At 32.6% G+C, this 26478-nt stretch overlaps 1 protein-coding gene across 3 annotated transcripts in view; it reads left to right on the plus strand.

Moving 5' to 3' along the window:
* The window catches only part of LOC127064990 (signal-induced proliferation-associated 1-like protein 2), an 86885-nt gene that overhangs the window by 18890 nt on the left and 41517 nt on the right, over positions 1-26478 (plus strand). The window contains exon 1 of one of the 3 annotated variants that reach the window (XM_050996768.1): positions 20450-20721. The exons of the other annotated variants lie outside the window; for them this stretch is intronic. The gene's annotated coding sequence lies outside the window, so the exon portion shown is untranslated. Of the gene's footprint in view, positions 1-20449; positions 20722-26478 lie in introns of those variants that run through there. 3 annotated transcript variants of the gene reach the window in all.

A 26478-nucleotide genomic window follows, 5' to 3' on the forward strand; every position in this document is an offset into this window, starting at 1 on the left:
ATCGACCTTCGCGAGTATAATAATTCAGCGATATAATAAAATTTTATGGATGTAAACGTTCTTATACAATATTCCATAAATATTAATATTTAAAATAAGTTAGAAATTATATATTAATGTATTAAATAATTATTCAATATCCAAAATAATATTAATTGAATATTTTTTGATTTATCAAATATTTTGTCGCGATAAATTTTTACGGACGATTTTATTTTAACATTTATTTACGTTCGATCGAAATTTTGATCATATAATTTGTTTTATATTACTTTTCGGTATTTTCTTTTCTTTTTTTTTTCATTTGTGGAGGGTGACAATAGGATCAATAATTTTCCAACAATTATTCGTCGCGATGAATAAATAAGGACGTTACCGGCTAGACGATTTCCTGCAATGATAACCCTTTCCCGCATCATCGAATTATTAGAAGTTATCGTGGAGCTGCCGCGTAGGGCAGGATACAGGTTCTTTAAACGCAGCCGAACGCAATTAATTAAAGCCGGATGCGGCGATTGACCTCTGGGTGGTTCGCCGGGGATCATCCGGAGGGTAGTCCCTTTATTTCGAACTCTTCTCAACTTTATCGTCATGCCGTGATCGCGAACCCGATCCGTCCGGTTCGAAGGATCGATGCGGGTCATCCTCTCGAGACTTGTACTTCGTTTCTTATATGTTAATCAATTTTATTAAATTACTATGATTATATATATCTTTATTATATTACTATATTATATTACTATATATATATACACACACACAATATTTATATGAAACTCACTGTATATATATTATTATTATATACAAGATTTATTACAAATATAAGTATCAAAATATGCACAGTTACATTTATATATACATTATATTAAATACATATAAAAATATAGTATATATTTTTATAATATATACATATAAAAAAGTCTTTAGCCTTGAATCGAAAGTGAATCACAGTGAGATAGAAAAAGAAGAACAAAAAATATATATATATATACAGTGTGAGAGAAAAGAAAATCTTTTCCATCCTTCTTTCTTGCTTGAAAGGACAGACGCCTTTTAAGGAAAAGAAGGATCCTGATACGTCGGTGGTCCAGCATGACAGCACGAAGCAAAGTAGACGCGAGACCATTCGGTATTCATCGTTCTTCGTTGTATTGTTTATGAGTGAATGGCAGAGACACAAAGAGGGACGCGATATGAGCGCATTCCTGAGCATACACCGCGATATCCCCCTTCGCAGGAAGGCAACGAAGGGCGAAGGAAGGTTCCAGAATGAATGGAAAAGCGTTTCCTTCGCGTGAAACTGCGGGAGCGTGAAAAACGCTTCGGGGTGCATATTTTAATCCTGCGGCGCGACAGAGAAAGTCGTAGAGTTCACTATCTATCTATCTTTCTCTCTCTCTCTCACACACACACTCTCTCTCTCTCTCTCTCTCTCTCTTTCTCTTTCTCTTTCTATGTCTCTTTGTCTGTCTCTTTAACCATCTTAAAGAAAAATCGTAACCTTCTAGCCACAACACTCCACTCTTATCTTCTTTATTCTTATATCTTTTGTCTTTCAATTATGTAATTATATTTACGAATATTTTTTTTGTTTAGATATATTTTGAGTTTAGAAAATGAAAGCGTACAGTGAATTTGCAACCTTACCATATCATTAGTAACAATGTTATTTAGTAATTTAGTAATATTTTGTAGAGAATGTTTAACATCATTTAATCATATAATTTCGTTCTACCACATGCTGGTAATTTATAATAGATATTATTTTTTAATGAATAATATTTCGCAGATGTTACGTTAACGTTCTGTCGAACTTTGAAGTCGTGTTCTACTATTTGCCTCGGTAATAACGAATAATAATATTAATATTAATAATAATAATAATGATAATAATAATATTTAGTAATCTGTCATTAAATTTCACATTTCTTTATATTGCACGTTTCATTTTTACATAAATCTATTTCGTTCATATAAGTAATCATCTCCATTGAAAATAAAGTATGTATTCAAAAAAAGAAAATAGTAAAAGAGTCTTACAGATAGATTAAAGCTCTTACGACAAACGCGAAGAAGGTGCGCTTTTCTAGAGCGAGCGAAAGAATATAAAGGACGGAGAGAAAAGACAGAAAGAGAGAGAGAGAAGGAAGAGAAAGTAGAAAACGTCTCATAAGGATGCAAGAGGCGAATATAACAAGCATCCAAGATCTATGCGCCGAGCTACTCCTCTTCCTTCTCACGATCTCTTTTTCCCACGAAAGGCGACTTTACTATTACTACGTTTCTTCTTATTCTTCTTCTTATTCTTCTTCTTCTCCTCTTTGCGATAAATGACGCGTTTCTTTCATCCTTTCTTCCTCTTTCTTTTTCTTTCTTCATTTCTATCTTTTTTCTTCTTCTTCTCCTCCTCCTCCTCCTCCTCTTTCTTCTTCTTCTTCATCTCCTTCTTCTCTTCTTTTGTCTTTGTTTTTCTTTCAGAAGCCAACGGAATATACTGTTACAAAAGGACGCACGGCTAACTGTAAAACATTCACCGAAGCATATACGCGCGCGAGTGTTTAAACGCGAGTAATGTTATCAAGCGAGCAAAACGCATCGAGATGGCAACGTCACCTGGCATACGAGAAACCATATATAATATATATATATATATATATATATATATATATGTATGTGTTTGTATGGTTCGATCATTTTTTTATCTTTTGCTTTACACTGATAACATGGGATTTACAATTTGCTTTTAGTTTTGGGATTATTATTAATTTCATGGAGTTTGATTACACACTAAAACTTGGAGTATTCATGATATAAAACAAATCTTGAAAATGTTTCTTAGTGTTTAACGTTATTTTAATTATTTTTGTTAAGTATATGTATTCTTATCGTCGTATGTATGATTTTGTATGAATCTTTCTAAATTTTAAAGATTCCTGTCATTTTTTAAACAAAAAGTCATCAAATTGTGGTTATTCGTGATTAGTCGGTATCAAATTGAGATAACTCGTGAAATTTTCCTTGCAAGTAATCTTATTTTTTAGTATGAATTCTAAGTCAATCTATTAAATCGTTTAGACGATAGAATTGATGTACACATACATTTAAATTTTGATATGAAACGTGAAAATCCAGAAGAGTTTTTAAAAGAAAATTGTGAGTTAAAGAAAGTTGAAATTGCCAAGTGTATTATGTAAGAATTTACTACATTATGTAATTTTAATAATATACTAATATAAATAGTTATTTTCAGAGATAATCTTCTCTTACATTATATAGAGAATATAATTTTAATAATACACATAATATAATACTATATAATATTTATATAAGTAGTTTCAAAGATAATCATCTGTTCCATTATATCGAGAATATAATTTTACTAATATAATAATGTAAATAATTTTTCATAGATAATCATCTGTCACAATTTATGTTAAAATTAATTATTTTGAAAATAATCCTTCTATTCTGTTATATTGAAAATATAATTTTATTACAAATTGATTAAAAAAGAACAAAAAACGAATTTAATATCATAAAAAAATCATTTCTTTAAATTTTCGTTTCCTAAATCATAGAAATTTCATCAAAAAATAGAAATTTCAGCATACGAGTGTGGAAATTCACGGGAAACGTTTTCCATTAGATTTTGTAGCGTCGACCAGTTATAACGCTTTATTCAAAGTAACAGTAGTTGTAGTAGTAATAGAGGTAACGGTGGTAGTTAATCTTTATATCCACGACACGCGCCGTTTCAAACACGCAGCTGTTCATCCTCACTGGCTTTGCGTGTGGTATACCTATTTTGGATGGTTTTGCATGAGCCGTACGGACGGCAAGAGGTTTGACATTTTGTATACGAGGAAGGCTAAGAAATTAACAGACAAGAGAGAATGAAAACGCACGGAAAATCCACTTAAATATTTATTTATTAATAATATAACACGTTCCAACTAATACACCGAAATTGATGTAACAATAAATTAATTGCAAAAAGGAAACAGTTTCAAATTTTGCAGATTTTTAATAATCTTCGTTTTATATTCGTTATTAATCATTATCATTGTTCGAGATTTTTATTAATTATATTAGTTATCGTTATTACATAAATATTAATAAAATTAGTATTAATACAAATTTAGGATTTTGCTCGGAGTCATTTACTATTATTAGAGATTATTAATGACTTATTGCGTATTTTCTAACTCTATTTCTAACTCGTTTATATACGAAACATTCGACTTTTCCATTTTTCATTTTACAGTAAAGTAACATGAACATTATATTTACTAAAAGTAGAGTAAAGTAGTCGGACGGTAAAAGGCACGCGCGCACACATATGCAATTAACTTGGCCATTTCATGCTTTTCTAATACTATCTAATCGTTCTAAAAAGTCTTATCACTTAACTGAAACATTTTCAAAGAAATAAAGTTACGAGGATCTGTTCGTAACGGAGACCGACATACATATAAATAATATTTTTTTCTTTCTATTCATACTTTTCATTTTATATTTTATTTATCTATTGCTCCACTTCTAATTGGATATTCTATGCGGGAACGTATATCAAGATTTCTCTCGTTATCGTTCCAGTTAAATCTCCGATGAAAAGCAACGATGCTCGCAACTCGCTCTACGCTCGAATTCATTAAGAATCATTAAGGATCCAAGTGTAGTCGAGTTTCGAGTTGATTAACGGTGCTACAATCGCGTGAATCGTTTTGCAAAGAAATTGTTCGTAAGTTATAACATAAAAATCATAACGACTTATGCAAGAGAGATTCGTTCTAATAACATAGTTTAAAGACTATAAAAACTATTTTTCTTTCGCAATCTTTTTCTCGATCTAATAATCTTTTTTTTCGATCGTTAATAAAGTTATACAAAATTATATAATTTTAAAACAGATCTTCAATCTATCAGATATAAAAATGTTCGCGTTGAAAATTACCATATTCATTTTTATTAAAATTACAGATTATTGACACTCGATTGTATTGAATTTATAAAAATGGTAATAAACGTTATAATAAATATCATACATATATATTTTATATATAAATAATAAATAGAATTAAATATATTAAACGAAACACAATCCATGTTGAATCATTTTACACATTATATTATCTTTTATATTTAATATATTATATCAGATAAAAATCTATCTCGATTTTCAACAAATCATCTAAACACTCAACGTCTCATATAATTATCATAAGAAAAGAAAAGAAAAAAATGAAACAAAGGAACGAAAAAAGAAACAAGCGAAAAGAAAAGAAAAAAATAAATTTCTATCTCGATCTTTACATAGGACAAATCGTATTGGGTCACTGGCATTCGGGTGTTCGCCCTCCGTGGAAAGAGGAATAATGAGAAGCACACGGCAAAGAGGTTCCTCTCTCTCTCTCTCTCTCTCTCTCTCTCTCTCTCTCTCTCTCTCTCTCTCTCTCTCTCTCTCTCTCTCTCTCTTCATCTTCTCATTCCTCCTCTTCCTCCTGCACCTTTCGTTTCTCTCCGTTGGGTTAGGCTTGCCCCGAGTGACTCTTCGAAGTAACGGCACCTCGACTTCCCCCCTTCCCCACCCCCTCCCCCCGCGGCACCGTCGCTCTTGAAACTCGCCGTACACCACACCGATTCATCGCCTTAACTTCATGTCCGAATCACCTCCTCTCTCGACGACGCGTTCTTCTTCTTCTTCTTCATCTTCTTCATCTACTTCTTCCCGTTCGACGACTGGTGTACCATCAGCTCGTAGAGATCGTATCTTTGTGCAGCTTTACGAATTTTCGTCTTGAAATCGATGATTCGATTTTATATTCGTATGTATACGTACATCAATACGCATATATATATACACACAGGATGTCCCATTTAAATCAATCCCCTCGAATATCTGTGTAAACGTTGATAATGCAAAAAAGAAAAATGTTGGAAATATAAGTCGAATCGTTTCAAGGGACTTATAATGTGACACAAGTAATTCTTTTTATCGGTCGACATATAGAGGACATATGAAGGTCAATCGTTTCTTTTTCTTCCTTCTTCTTCTTCTTGTTCTGCTTCTTTTTGTTTTTAAATTATACCTTTTTGATTGCATTGATCGATGCAATCCGATATTCTCTATGAAAATATATTGATCAAAAAGTAGTTTAATTTAAATATTGCTAAGAAACTGTCATTCTGTTACGAATGTTAGCTTTGTTTACCGACATTTTTTAACATTTTAATAATCATATCTATATTTATATTTATATATATTTATAGAGAATTGTATCGACCGATATAATCAAAAAATATGATGCAATTTAAAAAAAACACACGCACACACAAATGATCTTTATTATCCTCTTCGTGTTCACCGCTACAAGAAAAACTACTTATACGGTATTGTGTATCTTTTGAAAACACTCAAGTTTTATTTTCAACATTTCTTGGTATTATCAACAGTTTTACAGATATACAACTAGATTGATTTGAATGGGACACCCTATATATACACAAATGTATACATATATGATTTTATCTGTATATATATGTATATTAGAAAAGCGTCTATCTCTAATGACTCAACCAACATGTTATCGATGATCCGTTCGGATGACGCACTTCCGATCAGGTATGCAGGATCACTTTCGTCGACCGATTCGTCATCGATCTCCTACTGCGTAGATCTTGTTTAACCTTCTCATTAATCGTTATTTAATCAACCGAGATTCCATTATACTGATGATTATAAATTCAGATCTTATTTAATGGTTTCAGGAAGTATCAAACGAATGATTCATTCGTCATAAGGAGATTAGCTTCTTAAAATTAGATAAATTTTAGAATGAAATTAATCCTTTTAAAATGTTACTCGAACTATATGTAATTAGGAAAGTTTATAGGATCAAATTGAAAAAGTAGAATGGTTACGTCGTAGAGGATTTACGTTGTAAATGGATTTATCTTTGTTCTACGAAAGAAATGACTAAGTACGTAGATATTCGTGAAATTTTATTCGTAAATCTATCGATGATCTCAATAGGTGAATTACTCTTAAGATTACACCAAGAAGTCGTAGGAGCGATATGAATTTGCATGGTTTCCTATGCATGACCCCATTCGATTTTCTGGGTCACGCGGTACCAACGCGAACTTCTCTCTCTCTCTCTCTCTCTCTCTCTCTCTCTTTTACACATACAAATATATACACACGCATACACACGTACACACATACCTTCTTCTTCGGCCTTTCTATTTCAGTATGTCGCTTCGCGGGTCGTGGCTTTACGTGACACGCTCACGTGAGCTTGGAAGAGCTACAACAAGAAACGCGAGGTCTTGAAAGATTTTCCTATGAGAAAATCATTATTAACAAATCGTTCGATCTTGTATGTACATATTTTATTATATATTTTTTTTTATTTTTGAAAACTGATTCGTTTATCTTCTTTTTTATTTTATTATTATTTATATTTTGGATTAAATAGTTGGTTAATTATTTTGATCGATTAAATGAAATATAAACTGTTGAAGAAAATTCTTTTATACACATTGGAATTTGATTTTTTTCTTTCTTCCTTATTTTTTTTTCAATCAAAATTAAATCATTCCAGTATAGAAGCGATCGCTCCGTAGGCTGTAAATTTATAATACTTTTCGTTGGTATCCAATATCATAAATTAATACTTCTATTTATTTGTTTAGTATCTGTATTAATTAAGGGTAAGTATGCTGTAAAATAAATGATCAGTATATATGATCACTATAAATAACAAAATGTTTGAATTTCGTTTGGTTTGCATCACTTATGTTACGTATTGATATTTTATTATAAATACTAACCCTTTGTTTAAACTACTGACCAAATGTTTGAAAATACTGTCTCAATAAATAGCAACCATGAAGTCTAGCTTTCTTTTTTGTATTAAACTTTAGAAAACTCGACTTTATATATTTTCACCAGTACTAGTGACTACTATGAAAATTGTATTCGCTTAAAAATTTTCAATATTTTTAATAGACGTTAATTTAACGTATCTTCTATGATTTAAAAAACATTTTAATATATTCGTCGTACCGGATAACGTTTGAATTCATTCGACGTATTATTGATTTATCAAATATTCCGCATCGGTTCGTAGGCATAATGAAAAATCGAGAATTGAGAGCGTTCTTGTATCGGACTTTACTTGGCTTTGTTATAATTTGGCTACTCTTTTCGAGTCGATACGATGCAGCTGCACTCTTCTGTACTCCTGTACGCCCTCGAGCAGGCCTCGTTCGATACACATTCGTTCGTTTCAGCTGCTCTCCATGATCCATGAATCGGAGCAAGGGTTCTTGAATACCTCCACGTGGTAACGTTCTTTTCGACGATCGAAGAACTTCATCGAAGAAAATTTTACAATAGATTTTCGTTTAATTCGCAAACAATTTCTTTGAACATATTTTCTATACTTTAGTGCAGTTTTTCTAAACTCATGGGACCATGGTCCAATATTGGATCGCTTTGAATTTTTAATAGACAACAAAATTATATTTTCCGCTTTACGTTAAAGCAAGGAAAGTGATCAATTCGCAAGAGACTCTCCAGAAAATTCTCGTAGAATGTTATTCCACAGTTCTATCTTTAAAATAATATGCAATGAAACCGGTGTATCACGTTCTTAAAAATATATTATAAACGTCTTGGTTTACGATATCATTACGAACAAATTTGTTGGATCGCAAGGTAAAAAAATTGAGAGAAACTGTTTTAGTTTATTTCATTATGTTTCATTTTATTTGATCTTGTTACGTTTGTATTTATTTCCTTTCATCCTGCACGATCGATTACAAACAAAAAATTGTTTTTAAGTTCGCGATCAATTCGACGAGTAAAACTGAAAGATTCAATCCAATTTTTTCTCTCAAATGTTTTATTTGAAATTATTTATAGATTTATCTCGAAATATAATTTTTAATCGCCGATTTTATTCTTATCTTTATTTAGCCGTTTTATTTTAGATCGTTTTATTTTATTTTCTCATGCGAGATCGATTATAACGGATGCGATAAATAAATATTTCCCTGGGATTATTCCAACAGGAAATGAAAGTATACCTTTAAAGACATAGATCGCATAACGTTTAAATCCAACGGCTTTAGAGCGACGATGTTTTGTCACGTAATAGAGAGATAAAAGCATCGGTTGCAAAGTACGATACAATCAAATCGCGAGATAACGAGTAAAGATAAGGATGAAGAAGAAAGAAACGAAACGATGTACACGAGGAGATACGTTCATTCACGATTCTCCTTAGGATCGATTAAAAGTAATTCATTCTAGTCTCGAATAGTAGTAACTTGTTCTCACTCGTTCGCACTACACGCAAGCGCGCGCACACACATACACAAACACATACATACTTAGTCACAAACGTTCTCTGTTAGGGTCATTGAAACGAACATGACGTAAGCTGGTGTGTATCGCCGTTGGGAGAAAGGATTTTGCTCGCCTACGAAACGAAGATCGATAAACTCTAGACGCGAAATCTTTCATAAGTTTAACCTTGGCGAATCGAAATTATGGCTCTTTTATTATGTCTGCTATCAAGAGAGACACACATTCTTCATTTATTCTGGCACGTTGTTACGTTCGTCAGTATAAATTACAAACTCGAGTAACATTGGTCACGTATTTGCATCGATATGCATGCATATAAACATATAGGTATATAACGTTTATATTCGTATATGTATGTCGTATATATGCATATATAAGTATCTACATGTTTAGAGGGAACGACGATGAGTTTATATATTCACGCTACTTTATGAACAACGTTATAACAGTAAATTCAACCATAACCTCCGGTACCATCGAATTTAAAAACTTATGAGAGAAGTGTCATGGTTTGAAAAGAAATAAATAAAAAAAAAACTATTATGATTTTTGCGATTATAAGAGATACTTACGATTAGGGTGAAATGATTTAATGATAGGATTGATGGATTTTATAGAGATAGCGTAAAAAAATCGAGTAAACATTGAGGATAGTTGTCAATTTTATAAATAAATAAATCATTCCTTTTGTTTTGTTTATTTGCAATACTTACTTAGAGTACATGGATTTATATTATTTTTCAATCGAAAAGTTGCACGCCACGATGCAGATGCGAAATTGCATCATGTAGTCGGCCGATTCTGAGGCAAAGGATTTGTCGTGACTCCAGTGTTATCTATTTATGTATATCGCCGTCTCTCTTTCTTTTTCTTCTTATAGCTCGCTGACAATCGGCAGTGAAAGCTTTGCCTACGAAGTGCCCGTAAATGTGAACTTCTTTAATATCACGGGATTCTCACCAATAATCCAACTCTAATGTTCGCAAAATTGAATCGTCTGTTTTTATTATCATTAACATTTCTTTTATAAAAATCTTTTTTTTTTATTTTATTTTTCATCGATTACAACTAATTTCATTGTAAAGTCGATAAAACGAATGATAAATCTCGCAACGTCGTCATTGTAAATTCAATTTTTTTTTTGTTTTCAAAAAGAAAATTACATAGCGTGAAAAATATTTAAGAAGCATTAATCTTCAATATAATCATCAATTAATTTTATTTCGAAAAAATGAAACAAGTTTGATGTATGAATATATAACTTCGATGTTACATGTTACATTAGAAAGAGTTATCGAGTTGATCGTTAATTAGATATATAAAAAATGACGCGTATAAAGTGAAAAGAGGAAAAAAAATTTCTATCGTAGTTTTAACCGTTTAAATGGAATCGATTTTTAAATAACTTCTTCGACAGATGTTCTCGTACGGATGATTATTTCTTCGGGTTATTTTCTTTTTCATCATGAATGTAAGCGTGAATACGAGCGATTAATCAAGGATCCTTTGCGATCTTCCTTTTTTCTACGTCAAGCATTTCATCCTTTTAATGAGACTATCGTGAATCGTTCATAATCATTACGCAGTAGGATCACGATTTTTCACGGTGTTGCTCGCACGGAAGCTCATTTCTCGTATGTGCTATTATTAATCTCCAATTTTCGTCAGTCGGTTGAATTTGAATTTGTGTTTAATTCTCTATAACATCATGTAACATTGAAGTCACGTATTTGTACATTTGTCGTATTATTTTTTTTTTTTTATTCTTTTTATGTTTCTTTTTTTTCATACAAAATTAATCGTTCGAATTTCAATTGATATTTGCAGATTAATTTCAAAATTATATTTACAATTATTACAATACTCGTATATTTATATCAGTATAAGGAAAAGATAGATAGAGAGACAGAAAGAGAGGTTTTATTACATTTATATATTCATGCGTCTTATACGTTCCGTTTAAACAATCTCTTTTTCTTTTTTGTAAACACGAAACAGTCCTTGAAAACAAAGGGTTGAGAAAAAAAAATTAGAAACCAAAAATAAAGCCACGTGTGTTTCTTTCGATAACGAAAGGCGACAGATGTAAAGCGAAGAATTCCTGAAGCGAATCGAACGGGATACGACAGTGTTCTAAATCGGAAAATTGAATTTCGTGAAGGGGAGACTCTCGATTTGCATCGGTGCTGCTTCACGCAGGAAGTCACAGAAACGACTTTCCTCGATAAAAATTGCAGTCACGCGTGGGTGTGCATTTCTTTGTAAGCAACAATGTATATGCATTTATGTGTATACATTAGTATGTTTGTATGCGTGTTGTATACGTGTATTCCCTTTATTGCAGTGTCTACCGGACACGAATCGTTACGTCGAACCTTTCGTCGTTCCAGCTTTGCTCAGGAAGATCGCTCGTACCCGATAGAAAAAAAAAAGAAAAGAAAAAAATTATGGAAGACGAAGAAGAAGAAGAAGAAGTTAGTGCCTCGCAAGCGGAACGTGCATGAATAAGTCTTTTTTCCTTGGATAACGCATCCTCGGCTAAACGATAATCGGCTTCCTAAGTTTTTCCTAATACCTTTTCACCAACTTGCTCGCTTCCTCGACGATTTCTTTCTTTTTTTTTGTTTTTCTTTTTTTCCTCTCTTTCTCGAAACTTAACGTGCAACGTTACATACTCTAATAAAATTCAACAATTTTTGTCTACGTCACATTTCTGCATTGGATAACTTTTTATCATCGACAAGGATAAAATCGAGTATCGAATTTTTTCCCTCTGTTGAATCTTTTTTATAAGCTATATTATAAAATTTTTTTCATTATTCTTGTCTCATTTTTCTTAATTATTGTTCAATCATCTCGACCGTCATGTAGGTAAATATACTTATAACGACGGCAAACCGTATCTTAATTTTAATAGCTTTTTTTTTTTTATACTACTAATTCACGTATGTTTTTTTATAAAATTGTAATCAAGATTTCTGTTCTATTTTCATGTTTATATATAATTAATGTACTTTCTCTTTTGTACATCAAAATCAACAAGATTAAATTTGACATGGTGTACATTTTCGAAAGTGTTCGTACATACACGTATATAAAAGAAGCTCCTTATCTATTATAAAAGAAAAAAGAAAGCAGCGCGAGATCGTCTTTTTAGATTTTGTCGGTTAAAGAAGCGTTGAAATTCTCGAAGACAATAGCTCCGAGGAGAAAGAAGAGGAGGACGCAGGACGAGAGTGAAGATTCGGAAAGTACTTGAAGGGAAGAGGAATCACAGATCGGTGATCAGAACGAGGAAGAAGACGAAGAAGAAGAAGAAGAAGAAGAAGCCATGTTTTCTGTGTATCTACGAGTTCTCGCGTGTTGAATCGAAAGAAAGAGAGAAAAGAAAGATAGAAAGGAAGAAAGAGAAGAAAGGAAAATGATGGAGGAAAGGAGGGCAAAACGAAAGCATCGAGGTTTGATCTATTAACACGCTACGTCAATTACGAACCTTCTAACCGTGGGAGAAAATCTTCCGATTCTTCTTACGTGTTATCCTTTAATTTTACTAGATCAGTAAGCTGCACGAATCTTCAGTAACTTTCTTTTTTTTATTCTTTTTGATCTTAGATATCATTTTGGTGGTGTTAGATAAATTTTGTTATTAATATTTTCGTATTGGACGAACAAGTGGGTATGGATAAATAAGAAAACACTGAGTGAAAAGTATATTTCATTATTTGTATTCGCAGATCATATTTTCTAATACGTGTAAATCGTTCATTACCATACAATTGTATGTCTAGAAATTTTAATGTAAAGTATTTATATACTTATTCACATATACATTATGTATAAACATGAATTAAGTAAAATCATAAAATTTCTCTACACGTATTTTCTACTATCGTTAATATAAAAGGAAGATTCGAGAAAAAATCGACATCGTCGATTAAGTCGAAGGTAACTCGTCGGATAGGCAAGGAAGGGCAGTAGAAAAAGAGAGAGAGAGAGAGAGAGAGAGAGAGAGAGAGAGAGAGAGAGAAGGAGAACTTCCGGTGTTCAGGGCTGTACATCCACATCTCTTATATTCGAGGGACACAAAGGATGTTCTTCGCGTGGCGAGGCCAAACGAGCCATCTACTTTTCGTGTCAAGTCTCTAAAGTTAGAGACCGAATCGGTCCTCTTGCCAGATGACGCTAAAAAAAGAAAAAAGAAAAAAGAAAAGAAAAAAAAGAGACTCCTAACTACAGTACAAAAAATCTTTTCAAAAATTTCGATTTCGAGAATTCAACTTTAGAGTTCATTATATTTTCTATATTTATATATTTTGTTTTTGAACCATTTCATTTATATACAAGTATGTATGTCGTGCATGTATGTTTTATCTATTTTTTATTATATATATATATTATATTTTAATAATTTATTATATTGTTATTATATTATTATACGTATTTTATAAGCGTATTAATTCGTCATTTAAATTTTTAATGGATCAACATTTAAATTTTATGGATCAATGAAGCACCACGTAAGATGATAACAACAAAACAGAGTAAAACACGTTTACATGTGTGCGCATAAATTATTATACATAAGTGTATTATACATATGTATACGATACATAGATATATACTTCTGTGTCAAAGATCATTATGATATTAAAATAATTACTAAGACTCGACCGAGATATATTACGTAGATCACGTTCATCGGTGTTCCATTACTAATAATTAAAACTCAAGAGAATGTGGTTAAGTATTGTACGCATATTTCAACTCCGATCGCTGCTCACATACGCTTCCTACGATTTTCACATCATATGTACGACTTTAAGAAACGATATTTATTTTGAAATCTGGAACACCGACAACACTGACATGCCGTGCGAACGGTAGTGTCCCTTCAACTTATCTTTTTTTTTTTTTATTTATTTCTATCTCCTATTTCTCTACGTTTCTGACCGATCACGGAATCCAATGCAATTAAAGGTAACGTGAGATTCATTTCGTTCGAACGTTTTGTACCATACCGCGCGAACTGGTTTTGTAACAAGTGTATTGAATTTTTCTTTTCAAATACCATACAATATTGCAACTTCAAACTGGAATCGTCTAATATCTATAATTTTATAACTCACCAATTGCTTTCATAATTCTTATTTCTTTTTCCTCTCTTTCTTTTTCCTTTCATTTTTCTTTTTCTTTTCTTTTTTCTGGTATTTTTTTTTTTTTTTATAATCACATTCTTTTTATTAAATTCACATTTATACATTATACAGAGAGATATCGCTAAGCGTTGACCGTGACATAAAAGAAAAGAAAGTAGTACGGTTGTTTGTTAAAATTGACTTAGAGAAAAGTTCGCGACTTTGTAATCCTGTACAATAATATAGAACATTCGTACTCGGTTCTAAATAAGTAAGAAGGATAAAAGAAATATCTTTTTTGCCTGCGTGTAAAAATAAGGAAAAAGAATAATTATTAAAATGAATAATACTAATCAAAAAAGAAAACAAGATAAGAAGAAGAAGAAATCTCGATAGTACCAAAATTATGAGAGTTTCTAAACGTACGAGTTACATTTCTGTTCCTATACGAGTGTAACTACGCTACGAGTTATATATCATTCGGGCGACATAAGTCACAGCATCGATGGCTCGTCGTGTGTAGTCACTATCCGTAGGGAAATTCGCGCGATTTGCAAAGAAATACTCGCACGGAATATTCGTCGTTGAGGTCTCTTCGTGTTGGCGTTAACCTCGACCCTCTCTCTCTCTCTTTTTCTCTCTCTCTCTCTCTCTTTCTCTTCTTGCTTATTCTATAATATCTATCCATTGGAGAGAGTCTATCTATTTCTCTCCTTTTCTCTTTCTCTCGTTCTCTTTCTAACTTACATGTGGGAATAAGAAGAGACAAGCAAGTCTCTTCGTGTTGCATTGTATTCAAATGCATCTCCGAGACTTTCCTATTTCTTTCTTTCTCTCTCTCCCCTCCCTCTCTCTCTCTCTCTCTTTCTCTCTATTTTCTTTCTATTTGTCTTTATCTTTCTTTCTTTGTCTTCTTTTTTCTGTTTGTTTCTTCTTATTTATCATCGTTATTTTTCTCTCCGTATCGTTGATAAACGTGAGGAGAAATCATGATTCTCCCCATTTTTCTCGACGCATTCATTTTCTTTTACAATCGAGTCACCGTAAGGGAGCCGTAAGCTTCCGATAGGAAACCCTTCAATTTCGAACAAGAAAACTTGCACGAAGCCGAGTTCACTTCGATACGCTTCGCGGATCGTCTATGCTACATTGCTCGTGCTTTCGTTGGCTTCGAACAACTCTGTCGAAGGAGATATATAGACGTATATCGAAAACATGGAATATCCGATTGCTTGAAGAAAATTCTCTAAGAAGGAAACATTGTTTACTTGAGAAATTTCTAGTTCGAAAGTTTTTAGTTATTTCGATTTTTGTCGAAACAATTATTTTCTCCTCCTTCTTTTTTTTTCTTCGGTTATTGCTAAGTAATTACGAGATCCAACCGAAAGAAATTTACGAGCGACTGGCGTTGAGTATAAAAAAAATTTTTACGACATTGCAAGAGTAGGATAATTATCCGCATAGAATCTCTCTCTCTCTCTTTGTTTTTTTCTGTTTTTCTTCCTCTTGGAAAATCCACGAAAAATCGGACTTTTTGCATTGTACGTTCTATATCGTCCGTACAATATTTACGTATATATACAACCATAACTTATAAATTTTTGCGATTTCTAAGGAACAATCTAATTTCCTAGTTTATTCCTTCTAAACATGTCAATGACCCACTGGATGTCCACGAGCGATAACATATCCTTTGTACACTCGTCATTTATCCTTCTTTCATTCCTTAAACAATTATGAATATAATGAAATTACAAATATCCGATTGATTAATAAAAATTGATACATATTTAATTTCTTAAATTTCGCTTTCATCCAACAGAGAAAAAAAGAAAAGATATAAACAAATACCAATATAAATAAATTTTAATATGCATATATTAAAAAACAGAAAGCAGGATAATTCATTTATTTAATCTTATCCATTAATGTTCGAACAGATAGATGATCGTGTAAATTTTGATATATGATAATTCAAAATAAAAATATCTATTGAAAAGAAAGAGAGAGGAATGAGAGAGAGAGAGAGAGAGAGAGGGAGAGAGAGAGAGAGAGAGAGAGAGAGAGAGACAGACAGACAGAAGACAGAAAAGACGATAATTTACCGTTTATTTACTCCTGCATTTAATCTCATCCGTTTCCTGTCACCAGCATACCGACTACACCAGTCTCATGTTTCTTCAGCAAAGAAGATGAGATTAGAAAAAAGAAATATATATATATATATATATATATATATATATATATATATATATGTATATTAGAGACGAGTTAGTCGCGGAAACGATGCGAAGAAGAGGGTAATAACGTCTGAAATAGCCGCGATGAGAAATCGCGATTTACGATCTCGCTCGGTTGAAGAGATCTCGCCTAATTGCTCGGCTCAAAGCAAAGCCTAATATTACGGTGGCCGACGTTTATTATTATCGACGTCTTTTAAATTACGTTATTTGCCGTAGATATTCGTCATAGATAAACGTACGTACGAAGACGGATCGATCAAAAACACGTCGCGATAATGATAGCAGTCGGGTAAAGAAAAAAAAGGATAAAAGAAAAAAAAAATTAATCCAAGAGAGAGTTTTATAGTCGAGAGTCGATACGGACGATAAGCGATAAGATTTTAGGTTGCATTGATTATAGTTCCGTGAAGGAGACATGACATTTTATGTCTCGGTAATTCTGAAACTTGTTTCTAACGAAAAGTATTCTATTATACGTACTTATCTATTTACCATTTTTCTTGAATATCATTTCGTCGACATTTTAGTCAGTAGGCGATTAATTTCTTTAAAATTCGTTGTAATTTATAAATAAAATGTAATATTATTTATTCTATATATTATCATTATTATTAAAGATATTAAATTTATCATATAATTTATAAATAATATATAAAAAGAAACAATTATAAATGAATTATTAGATTTAATTATCTTAAATCATAAATCAATAATTATTTTGTCATTTATATAATATAATTATATACGTACCGATAGGTCTAAATATTTGTATTTTTACGATTGCGATCCAGTGAAAATTTTGTTTAATTCATGTTAGCTTAGAGAACGTAGTTCGACTGAATTCTAGTGAAGAAAATCGTGGCGCCTGCACGCCTACGATGAATACCGACTCGCGAGGAGAAATTATCATAAGGAGGAAGGAGGGTAGCTATCGGTAAGCATTAAAGGGAAATTCCCTTGGTGCATTATACACGTCGGTCTCGTACGCATAAATTCGAAGACACGATGTATTTCCACGGGAGAAAAAGGAGGTGTAGAAAAGGGAGCGTGTGCATCGACCTCGTACTCGTGGACGGATGCCAAGTCCTCACGATCCTCGATTTCCATCGTAAAAGAGGAGAAGGAAGAGAAGGAGGAGAGGGACAGAGGGTCAACGCTCTAATGTATCGTATTTCGTTAGCAGGGAAACTAATCGATCGGAGTAATCGTGATTGTAGTATTCGTTGCATAAATATCTTTCAGGTTTTTTTTTTTTTGTTTCCTTTTTTCTTTTTTTTACTTTACACACAAATGAGCTTTACAAACATGAATTTCCATAACAAAAATTCTTTCCGACCGATTTCGTAATAAAATATTTGGTTATTATTTTTCATATATATTTTCTTTTTCTTTCTTCCCTTTTTTTTTTGTTTTTCTTGCGTCAAATTAATATTCAAAAGGAAGGGAATTGTAAAATGAAATTTAATTCAATATATCTTTTTTGTTTTATTCACTTTTTGTTCATTCACTTGCGATGTAAATTTAATTAATTCTTTTCTTCTTTAATATTATTTCTCTATATCATCGTATATTTATTTTACGAAAACAAAAAAGTTCTCTCGATTAAACGTTTAATAAATAAAAAGGAATATTCTTTTCGTATCTTCTTTTTCTGTAAAGTAACGTTTCGTTTAAAATTAAAAAGAGAAAAAGAAAAACAGTTATTTAAGTTATTTAAATGAAATTTTAATTAAATTCGTTTATCGATGTATGGATAAACCAATTTCAAAGTTAATTCATTAACTAAAGATACGAAAAAAGGAGAAAAATTATGTACAAAAAATTGATAATATAGATTCTGAAGTAATAATAAATATTAAAAAAAGATATTAATGTTTTCCGAGTAAGCTGCTTTCGATAGCCTTTAAAATGACATTACCTACCTTCCAAGATGGAACAGCTACTATCATCATCAGTAGAAACCTGCACTCCTTCCGACTCATCGAGGATGCATAACCGTGCAATGTGCTTAATATCGAGAAAGAGACTCTCGGGGTTGTCAGTGAGCGTGTCGTCTCGACATTGCTTTGCAATTCGAAAGCAATCTCGGTTGGTGCAGAGAGCGGTACGTAGATCGGCCATCAAGGCGAACCTCGTCGTCGTTTGCTAAATGCACGTCGTTGCGTTCGGTTTCTTGTCTTGCCACGAGAACGTGCGTGCACTTGGGCCTGGGAAGTAGAAAGAAACAGTAGCGATGAGTTCGAACTCTCTCTCTCTCTCTCTTTCCTTCTATTTATCTATCCATCAGTTTCTCTCTTTCTAACGTCTCTCTTCGATGCACTTGGACGACTCAATGTCTGTCTGTCTTATTCTTTCTCTCTCTCTTTCTTTCTTTCTCTCTCTCTCTCTCTCTCTCTCTCTCTTTCCTTCCCTATCAATCCATCTATCCTTTTCTTTTTCATTGCACGCTCGTCGTTAGAGACACGCCCTAAGTGAAAACAGAACAGTATGCTAATGATTTACCGAGAAATAGAAACAGCCACGTTGCATAACGATGCTCTCTCTTTCTGTATTTTCTCTGTCTCTGTCTTCCTTGTACGAGAGTATATTTTTTTGTATTTCCGACAAATCTCCTTCTTCATTGTCATCTCGCAACTAAATTTTCTTCTTTCATGTACGTATGTGTTATACATTTATGTATGGATGTATGTATGTATTTATTTGAGTAGTCAAACACAAGAGAATCCTTTTGAACGTAAACTTTATCGCTCGTGTTCGGCCACTTTCGGAATTTATTCCCGATGTTTCGCGGATATACGCATCGACGAAGTCGTAAGGAATACGAGACCGCTCGTTAAAGTACATTACTTATTGGTTTGTTTATAAGAAATTTTCTTTTTTTCTTTTTTTTTCTATTCGTTCGTGTTCGAGAATCTCCGTTTTTATATCTTTTTCTTAATTCCTCATAAATCATAACAAATTTGTTCTGTTTTTCATTTTTGTTTTCCTAGAAAAAGAATTATGTAAATTGTATATATATATTTTTTATAAATATATATAAATAAAATGTATATAAAACTACAATAATCTAATAAATATATTTAAATTTTGAAAATTTAAATTATTCATAATATTATGCTTGAAAGTTTGAAAGGAAGAATATCATTGAATAAAAATACATGCGATATTTTGTCCGAAGTTATTAATAATTTATAAGGCAGACTTAGAATGTAAATACTCTTATCGATGATACAAATAAATTCTTTGAAAATGTTATTACCTATATGAACTCGATAGTAAAGAGAGGGTATCGGCAGTCGAGTCTAGGCTTCGGTGTCGACAAAAACATCGAACGGCAGGTGTTTGGCACGATAACCGAGCTGAGTTTTTTGCGGCATTTCGACGGAATGGGAGATGCAGAACGGAGTTCCTTCGTGAACAAGGTTTGCGCCTGGTTGCAGCCAACGATCGGATTACCATCCTCGAGAAGACGATATTTTTATTCAATGAGATCTGATTTTAACGTTTATTTTTTCAAGATATTAACCAGTATCTTATGTTTCTTTTGAATAACATTCTAATTTATAACACATTCTAAATTTTTCATTAAAAATCCTCTATTTCTAAACAAATTATAATTTCTAAATATAATTCTTTAATATATTATATTTACATGATGTTTTAAATATGATAGTTACATAATATTATATATACATATTATATATAACATAATTATAATAGCAATATTTAACAAAATTATAATTTATCTAAGTATATAGAAATTTATTGCAACGATTTATTTACGCTTACTCGAAAAAGATGAAAAACGAATTGACGCTATACGTTCGTCGAAACGAATCAACAGATGAAGACTCGTAGTTACTCGTAAAGAATCTAACTGCCGATAGGATATCTAAAATCTGCGGGATGAAAGGGACCCGTTGTGTCAAGGACCAAAAGACGACGTAAACTCCGGAACGTTTCTAATGTAAGTTCTTTCGTTCTTTCGTTCTCTCTCTCTCTCTCTCTCTCTCTCTCTCTCTCTCTTTCTTTCTTTTTCTCTCCTTCTCTCTTTCTTCCGCGACATGGACATCTGCGTGTAAGGGGAAAACGTTCAGGAGGTCGAAGATAAGACGTCAAACATAGATCTAAATTTCAGAAGAGCGTATTACGCCTTACGAATTTGCATTTCAACGATTCTCTTATTTTGTTTGCATCTACCTTTCGAAATGCCGAACGAAACGACAACATTGACTTTAAAAAGAGTAAAGAAAAAAAGAAATAGGAAGAGAAGAAAAAGAATCTTTCTTTCTTTCTTTCATTCTTTCTTTTTTTCTAGGCGGCATAGATCTTAGAAAACAGTTGCTTTTTTACGAGCATACTTCTCTTCGGAACGTCGGTAATATTTCGACGAGCTTTTGCGAGCAACGAGGACTACCGAGCGTATCCGCTCTCTTGCACGGGAGCGTATTTACAGTTTCACCGTTAAAAAGTGCATATTCGACTTACCGCCACGTACATGGCGATCTTAAAGCTAACTTCACATAGCCTACGACAAACTCGTGCCTTATCTCGTTTAGCAGGAACATCGTCTGACTAAAATTTATGTATTCTAGACGTCGCGTCGCTCGAAACTTTCTCGGCAGTTGACGAGTTTGCTCTCGATATATCGATCGATATATCGAAGTGAAAAGGAGTCGAGATAACATCTTTATTATGTTGAAACGAAATTCGCGAAGTCCTTATGTATATACATGATATGTACATACATACGTGATATGTACATATCTACATACATATATACATATATATACATATGTAATATACACATTAAATCGATAAATTATATCAATGTAAGTAAAATAACGTTTAGAAAAGAGCTTCGTTAGAACGATATCAGGAGGCATTTAAATCGAAAATTATTTCATCCTTATCGTGTCATCTATCCATACGTAATCATTCGCCTTGAATCGAGAACGTTTCGAGAGCTTCTGCATTTTAAATTCGATCTGGCGAGTATCTCCTTTGCGTACGAACGTATTTCTCTCTCTCTCTCTCTCTCTCTCTCTCTCTCTCTCTTTTCCTCTCTGTCTCACACACAAACATCTTTCTAAAATATTACATAAGATTAGATATAATCGTTAAATATTAAATCGTCGAATTAATCGAAGAAATTGAACGTGAAACATCGACTGACTTGCGAGAAAACTTCTTTTTTCTTTCCCTTCTACTTCTTCTTTTTGTTATTCTTTAATTAACATGTAAACGAGGAAATAATTATCATATCTCGATCTATGTAAATAATTTTGTTAATCATCTAACTTAATAGTATTTTATAGAACATTTTCATAATTACTCGTTATATCAAAAAAAAATATATATATATATCTAACAAACACGTTTTTAACTTTATTAACAATACTTGATAACGAATATTTAAACTTATTAAAATGTAATGCTTGAGATAACGCGGAGGAAGTTGTTCTCTTTGATGAAATGAAAATCAAAATGAACGAACGATTGTGAGAGAAGCTTAAGGATCAACCGCGGCATGGGTCCAGCCTCTCGATCTTCTCTCTCTCGAAATAAACGCGAGCATGACGTATGTACGAGCATACGCATTGCACCGTACGCTGCACTCCGGGATACACGGTGTGTCGGCCTGTCCGTAGGAAACACAACGGAACGTACAAAGGCGTCAGTCACGTTACATCTCCGTTTTACGAGCTTCATCCTCACTCTCCTCATCTTCCTCCTTCTTTTCCTTCTCCTTCTCCATCTTCTTTTTCTTCTTCTTCTTCTTCTTCTTTTCCTTTTCCTTTTTCTTTTTATTCTTCGTCTTCATCTTCGTCATCTTCTTATTTTTATTTTTTGGCTTCGTTTTCGTCTTCGTCTCCGTCTTCGTCTTCGTCTTTGACTTCTTCGGCCAACCACGATCTCTCTTTATTAAAGAACAGAACACCTACTTTGTGAACGTAAAAACGTCCTTCATGAGGGAGCCAGTTAACTACGACCCTGATCTTTGCGGTCGTTGTTTACAGTTATTTTCAACTTACACATTGCCACAAATCTTTATACGTTTAAACGAAGACGAACGATTGGTATTTCTCACTGATTAGAAACCTGACCTTAATCGAAAACATGGAAAAACTTAACCAATCGTTTCTCCTTTGTTCTTCGTTCCGTTGTTGCAATTTATTACCTTTGTTTTTCTTCATATATTATATCATATTTGATAGTAAATCCTTGATCGTCATTTGATTAATTTATTCATTTTTAAGAATTATTCATTTTAAATTACTCGTTTTAAAATCTATATGTCGCTTTAATATTTTTTAATTAGATATATACGAGTTAGAATTTTAAACGATATTTATTATCATTCTTTACATCAAAAGAATTTCTAGTTTTATTCCAAGATACTTTCGTAAGAAGATATACAATGTTTAATAATTCGTTCTCCTTTACTTTTTTATGTAACGTATGATCAAGCTACAATATAAAAATATTAACAATGTCCAATTCTTATAGACAATGGAATAACGTAGAGCGTTTTTAAGACCCATTCAAAGCGTTTAAGTGAAGCGTAACGTAGACCAAGATTACCTAACTGTCGACATTCTTTCGTAACATTTCGTATTTTTTTCTCTAATCATTTAATTACAACAACAACCGAGCTCGCCGCGTTACGACGAAACAACTCACGAGAGAGTTTCGACAAGCGGTAAAGCTCGTCATCATCATAGCCGTCGTCTCGTAATGGCTCGTAAAACGATCACGACCCTCCTCTACCGGCCAACCTCATGGAAAACAATAGACGAATGGTCGGCCTACTCGACAAAGTCAACCACTCGTACGAACAAAGAAACTTAACAGCTTGAAATGAAATCGAAAGGGTTGAAAGAACGAGATAGAGAAAAAAAAGAGAGAGAGAGAGAGAGAGAGAGAGAAACATGAACACATGTTCAATTATCGTCCAGCGAGCCATCGTGTTACGTATTTATATTTGATTGGCACACATTCTCTCTTTCTCTCTCCCTTTCTTTTAAAGGAAAAAAAAATTAAAAGGGTATATGAAAAAGAAACTGATATTAGATACTAAATAAAGAGAGAAAGGCAAAGCGTTAGTTTCTTTCACATCTCATTTTTCCAAAAAACTTAGAAGAATAAATGAAAATGAAATAGGAGTGATTAGATATTTGAAGAAGAGAGAGATTAGTTTAAAGCACTAAGTAAATTTTCTTCTCGATTTATTAATCATTTTGCTAATCAGAATAATCCGTATTAATGAATTGGAAAATAAAAATATCAATAAAATTCTTACAACAAATCGTGGGGAAATAAGGGGAATGTAAATCGATGAATATGACATCTTTTCAAATGATATTTTGAGATATAATTTAATTGCAATTTTTATTGATATCATTTGTTGTATTTTTATATCAATGTCAGGCGATATTACTTATATAAAAATAATATCTCATTTACTTATTCTCTTTTTCTCTTTCTGTTTATTTTTTTCTGTTTCTTTTTACGAATAATCCAAGGGCGTTCTCTTCGTTCAACGATTCATTCATTAATGAGTATGCTAACAATCCGTTTCGTATTCCGATCCCGCATCTGTCGGACCGAATTTAATTGAAACGCTTTTAATTAAGAGTCACCGATTCGAGTGACGCGTGCAGCACGAATCTCGCTCGCGTGTCCGATCGCTTAAGTACAGAGAGAAAAAGAGAAAGAGAGAGAATCACCCCTCGTTATAAGCATCAGTATAGCTTGATACTACTCTTCCCTTCGTGCCAATTTATGAGAGTATCTTCTCACATCATGCAGAAGTTTCTGACGGTAGTGGAAACGCCAATGACCGAGAGAGAAAGAGAAAGAGAGAGGGGGGGGGGGACAAAAAAAGAAAAAGAAAAAAAAAAGAGATTTGTAGGATCATAAAAGCGACGAAGGGTCCTTACCGAATCGTCCAAGCTAAATCTCTGGAAATTCAAGGAGATTTATCGTGCGAAACTTTCTTAACCACGGTACTCGTTTATCGCCCCTCCTTTTTCCTTACCACTATCATTTATCTTCTTTTCTGTGCCCCTCCTCCCTCTGACTCCTTACTTCTCACCTCTCGTTCGTTTAACGTTGAAAATTTAATCTTCGAATGAAATGTTTCCTGGTTCTTTAAATTCTTATCTTTTCAAGTTACTAATATTTAAAGGCAAACGTTATTTAAAAATGGATGATTAAGAAAAGAATTTTCATATAAAACTGCAATTCTTGTATGCATCGGAAACAATAATTTTTAATTGATATGTTTGTGAAAGTAATTATCGTTTATATGTTAATATTGTGTACGTTTTACAAGAAATATATTGAAATATGTATGTATACGTTTTGAAATACAAACGAATAAAATCTATGGGTTATATATATACACATAGAAAATGCAAGTTCGTCAGTCCATCGTGTCACTCAATATTATTATGTTATTATTCGTAGCTGCATCGTGAATCGTTCGATTATAGCACACTCGTAGAAGCGATAACTCGAAGCGTTTTAATACTTTCATCCTGACTTACGACACACCATGAATATAGGTGGGAAAGAAAACGACGAGATGATTGCAGAAAGAAAATAAAAAAATCTTTTCGTGGAAATCAAACGGGGAGAATGTAAACTCGTCTTACTGCAAACGATGAAAAGATATAGGAAAAAAGGAAAAGATTAAAAAAGAAGAAGAGAGAAAAAAAGAAAAAAAAGAAAAAAGGAAGAAGAAAAATAGAAAAGGTAGACGATATTTCATAGGACAGGGACTTTTCCATTAGGATTCACGCTATAATATCGGGCCTCGGCGCCGAAGATATTACGAAAGCCGGTTGCATTTAATACACGTTATGGCGGTTTCTAGATGCTAGTTAAGAATACGTCTTTTACATATTGCTTACTTATATGTGTGTGCATATATATATGTGTGTGTGTATATGTCATATATATGTATATACATAAGTTGTGATGTGTGTGTATATCTATGTGCAAAAGTGGCATCGAAGGGCAAGTCATGTATAGTGCAAAACCTCGTAACTAGAAACTATTACACTATGGTTGCGTATTACACGAGAAAGAAAAAGATAGATAGAGAGAGAGAGAGTGAGAGAGAAGGGGGGATAAAAGATATCGAACTCTCTATGCTAACTCTCGGACCGGTCTCTTACTCACTCAAAGCGAGTGGAATAGGCATCGGTAATGTTCGCTTATGGTCGTGTTTAAATCTGACCTAACTCCTTTGTTTAGTCTAACTCTCGTCTAGAAACTCCTACGTTCGGTACTGAATGAACACGCCGCTCTGCTACTCCCTCTTTTTCTCTTTTATATGTCGACACTGAAAGTCAGGCCAAATCCCGTTCTAGCTAACTAAATAAACGAGTTTACCGATAGAGTTGATATATGTACAACGTTTTGTAATATTGTAATAATTTTCTTTCTTTATTCTTCCCTTTCTTTTTTATTTCTCTCTTTTATAATATATATATATATATGTCATACAAACTTCAATGTCATACAAAATTAAGAATAGTATTGAATGTGTGAAGTTAATGATTGTAAAAAAAAAAGAGAGAAAAAATGATAAAAGAGAAAGAATGTTAATACTTTAATATATGATTTATTCTTTGGAGAAACTTTTAGGATAAAAAATGTATATACTAGTTATTAAATAAATTAAATAAATTTATAAATATTACGTCATTATAAT

Source organism: Vespula vulgaris, chromosome 1, assembly GCF_905475345.1.
Source record: "Vespula vulgaris chromosome 1, iyVesVulg1.1, whole genome shotgun sequence".
Lineage (NCBI taxonomy): Eukaryota > Metazoa > Arthropoda > Insecta > Hymenoptera > Vespidae > Vespula > Vespula vulgaris.